This window comes from Microtus ochrogaster, chromosome 10 (genome assembly GCF_000317375.1).
Source record: "Microtus ochrogaster isolate Prairie Vole_2 chromosome 10, MicOch1.0, whole genome shotgun sequence".
Lineage (NCBI taxonomy): Eukaryota > Metazoa > Chordata > Mammalia > Rodentia > Cricetidae > Microtus > Microtus ochrogaster.
This window is the reverse complement of record NC_022016.1, coordinates 81,631,524-81,635,747: the sequence shown is the minus strand read 5'-3', so window position 1 is coordinate 81,635,747 and position 4,224 is coordinate 81,631,524. Positions and strand designations below refer to the sequence as shown.

General features: G+C 50.6%; 1 protein-coding gene and 1 pseudogene across 8 annotated transcripts in view; both read right to left on the bottom strand.

Annotated features, from left to right (window-relative positions):
• On the bottom strand, positions 1–1,009 carry LOC101998504 (annotated as a pseudogene).
• Camta1 (calmodulin binding transcription activator 1) overlaps positions 1–4,224 on the bottom strand; it is an 805,451-nt gene that overhangs the window by 204,151 nt on the left and 597,076 nt on the right. The gene's annotated exons all lie outside the window — the stretch shown is intronic.

Below are 4,224 nucleotides of genomic sequence, written 5' to 3'. Positions count from 1 at the left end.
ACGATCTTTTATTTTCCAGCTGACAGTTTTGGACTTAGGGCTTTCTTCCCTTCTTCCGCAGTGACTGTCCTTCTCCAGAGAAAGCAACGAATCTGTCCCCAGCTTCATCCTCTTCAACCTTTTTGACCAATGGACGTGAATTTCTGATGAAAGTAATCTTACCAAGCTTAAATTCGTAATTAGGAATCCCTCTTTTAATATCTCCAGGCTTGATGGGGGAGGGACTGGGCTCAACCCCTTTCTTCTTTCCATCCAGTCTATTCCCAGAACCAGAGAAGGCACGAAAGCCCACCTCTCCACCATAGCCACTGTGGTCAGCTTCTCCCTCTATTGACTCCTCATGCTGCACTGGTCTTTCTGGTTCTTTGTAGCCCAAGGGAGCATCAAAATCCACGTTCATGTCACATTCAGTAATGGATACTGCCTTGTCAGGTTTGGTCTCCATGACCCGCAGCTCATAGATCTTCTCATTGTAGTTGATAGCGATCACATCCCCAGTGGTCAGACAGGCAAAGTTTCTCAATGCATTTTCTAACACTGCTTTAGGGTTGGTAATATCCAGGAAGTCCGGGCTCTGAGGCTGGAACTTAGAGTAGGTAGCCACCTGAAGGTTGACACTCTCCACCTGAACCAGGCCCCCTTCTTCCAACAGCAAATTCTGCATCATCCAGTGGGGGAGATAACAGATGCCTTCATCAGCAACGAACTCCAGTACACCACAGTGTGTCATTCGGTCTGAATTCTTGTTAGTCAGTTTAAACAGCATGGGATAGGTAATGTTGAGCCGGCTGAGCTGATCGAGGGCCGAGGGCGGCATAATTATCTTCCCTCCTTTCTCCACATCTGACCTGTCATTAGGCCCTGCTAGCATAGACACGGAGAAGCAGCGGTACTGCGTAGAGAAGCGGTTCTGGAAGACCCGGGGAATCGGGTGATCAAACATGTTGAATGAAAACATGGCTGACAGCACTTGGTGACACCGCTTCTCTTCGTGCGAGCCAGGACCTTTCTAAGGACTGGAGTAACATACCCTCCTCTCCATTGCTGTATGAGGTGTAGCTCCTTTCCCTTCAAATCTTCCCATTATAGATTCGCACCTCCCAACCACAATTTTGCTGAGTAAAGTGGTACCCATCTCCTTGAAGAGTAGCCCCCACTCAGGGTCCTGTGGAAGGCCCTACCCAGTGCATAGTCACTAGCAAATAACTCCCAGCCATGACAGTCCACGTGGCGAGGGGCTTTGCTGAGCCAGTGCCATGTCCCAGTGTAGCAGGCCTTTATAGAGGAGGGTGTTTGGATGTGAGACCCAATGCCAGATGTATCTGCTCCTAGTGCCTGGACAGACCCCAGCTCCACAGACTAGCCACAGTGTGACTCTGACGACAGAACTTCCATCATGCTGACAGTGGAGTGGAAGAGGGACAAGGCATTCTCAGGTAGAATGATAGGGAAGCAGAATGCCAGTCACAGGGACCAAGGGGTCCCATCTAGCATATGTCCTGCCTCCTCACTCCCACAAGAAGCAGCCACAATGGAGGGAATGGCAGCCCTGTGTCTTTGGATATGTGGTTCAGAGTCCCAGACCCTGAGCAATTATCTAAATATAGATGTGTGTGGCATTATCTGAGCTGTCCGTCTATCCATCCACCCATCCATCTATCCATCTATCTATCCATCTATCATCCATCCATCCATCCATCCATCCATCTGTCCATGGATCTACCCATCCATCTATGCATCATCCCTATCATCTATCCATCATCCATCCTTCCATCCATCCATCATCCATCCATCCACCCATCCATCTATCCATCCATCTATCCATCTATCTATCCATCCATCCATCCATCTATTTATCCATCCATCATCCATCCACCCATCCATCTATCCATCATCCCTATCATCTATCCATCATCCATCCATCCATCCATCCATCCATCCATCCATCCATCCTTCCATCATCCATTAATTCGCTGATCACATCCTGGGTACTGGAAAGGTCTATCAAAAAAGTCACAACTCAAATTCTGGAACTAGACCCCTAGAATTCAAGTTTCAGCTCCCCTGCTAACCACCTCTTAACACTGGTGAAGCACTTAACCTCTCGGTTCCTCAGTTTCTTCTCCCAAACAAAGGTCATAGCCGTGCTGACTACATGGGAGGAGGAGCTGATGTATCCACGACTGAGTTTGTTGAGGAGATTGGCACCGTGTGCAGAAGAGTTAGCCACACACACACAGCTGCATTAGCCTGGGAGGTGGGGGGAGAACTTGCCCCCCCCCTCAGGAAAGTCTATGCTTTCCTGAAATCTTGACTGTAGCTCTGCTGTGGAGGCTTTGGCTTCATTGGACCACAGCGGGCCTGGGACTCTGCATTTTCAACAGAACTCTCCAGGGCTGCTGACTCAGTGGCCTGTAGAGCCTGGGTGATGGTTCAGGAATTTCTCAGAGAGGGATCTCTTGGTTCTGAGGCAGACCTTAGAGAAGGTGGGGGGAGAAGGAGAAAGGGAAGAAGGCTCAGCTGGGCTTGGGTAAGGTAGGAAGTTCTGTGAACATAAAGGCCCGGAGATGCTACTGTGGCGTTGGTGAATGACGGTGACCACCAGTTATGAGTGGTTATTGCTTCCCCTGCAAGGATGAGGGGTCTCTGAAGACTTGGGTAGGAGGGCTCATGAAGTAACACATGTTTTAGAAAGACCTCTGTTTTGATTATACTGTGCCCTAGAACCAGAGCAGGACAGCTGATGTCCCCACGATGAGCCCAGGGACAATGACAACCATGAAGAGCAGAGTGAGGAACTTGGCTGTGCAGATGGGGGAGGGGCATCAGCCGGGTATGGCGGCATGCACCTATATGCTCGCCATTGGGGAGGTGGACACAGGTGGGCTCCACGGGCTCCTTGGCCAGCAGTCTAGCCAGGTCAGTGAGCTCCCAACTCAGAGAGACATCTTTCTGAAATGCAAGGTAGAGAACGGAGCAAGAGTGGACAGACTGAGTTGTTGGCAGAGGGCTGGGAGCTTCTGTCAGTGACAAAGGAAGTCCCGGCCAAGAGCAGGGGACAGCAGAGCAGGCCACAATGAGGCCAGCGTTGACAGCTGGAGGGAGAAGCATTCCCAGCAGGCAGCTGGATGAACAGGACTACAGCCCAGAGGAGGCTCAAAACTAGAGAGCAGTTAGGGAGTTGCTGTCCAGACAATGGCAGTGGCTGAGGTAGCTCAGGGAAGAGGCATGAAGTGACACAGGAACCAGAAGGTGCTGGCTAAGGAACTTCCAGGGAGAGTCACAAAGCCAGTTAAAGCCCCATGGCCAGCCCTAGGAACCTGACCCCTGGAAGGGGCCTCCCACTGCTTTTCCACCTGAGTGCTCCAGATGTCCAGGCTTCGTGTTAATAGCGATCGGGCAGGCAGGTGACCATGCAGGAAAGCCACCTTTAAGGAGCCCTGGACAATAGCTGCCCTCCATGAGATCTGAGTGAAGATTCCATCTCCACTCTTCCGGCCCTGCCAAGGTCCCAGAGAGACAGATGTGGTCACCCCAAACTCCTGCTCGGCTGGGAGGGCTAAGCTCCACATTAGCACAGGACGCCTCAGGATACCTTGGGTGTCTCACCTTGCAAATGAGCTTTTGATGATTCCAGAATTCCTCTAATTAGAGCAACTGGTTAGGAGCTCGAGATTAACAGCCATTAATAATTTGTATTCCTTTCTTCCTTTCATCTAATGCAGGTGGTCTGTCATGGGGACCATCGTGGCAGGGAGGCTGGCCAGGAGGCTTTCATGGGGACCGATTCCTCTCCCACGAGCCTCTGCTCCTGGCGCTGGGCTGGTCCCCTTTAGGCTCCAGCCAATAGCATCACGGTTAGCAGTTTGTAGCCTTCACAGTATATTTTTTTTTCTGGGTCCTGGTTAAAGGTTGGATCTGAGGTATCCCTCTCAAAAGCTCAATGTTGAAGACTTGGACTCTAAATGGTGGGACTGTGTGTGTGTGTGTGTGTATCTGTGTGTGTATATATCTGTGTGTGTGTGTGTCTCTGTGTGTTGGTGTCTGTGTGCATCTTTGTGTGTATCTCTGTGTATCTGTGAGTGTCTGTGTGGGTGGGTGTCTGTGTTTATCTGTGTCTGTAGCCTCTGTGTGTCTGTGTCTGTGTGTGTGGTCTATGTGTGTGTGTCTGTGTGTGTTCTATGTCTGTGTGTGTATCTGTGTGTCTCTGTGTGTCTGTGTTTG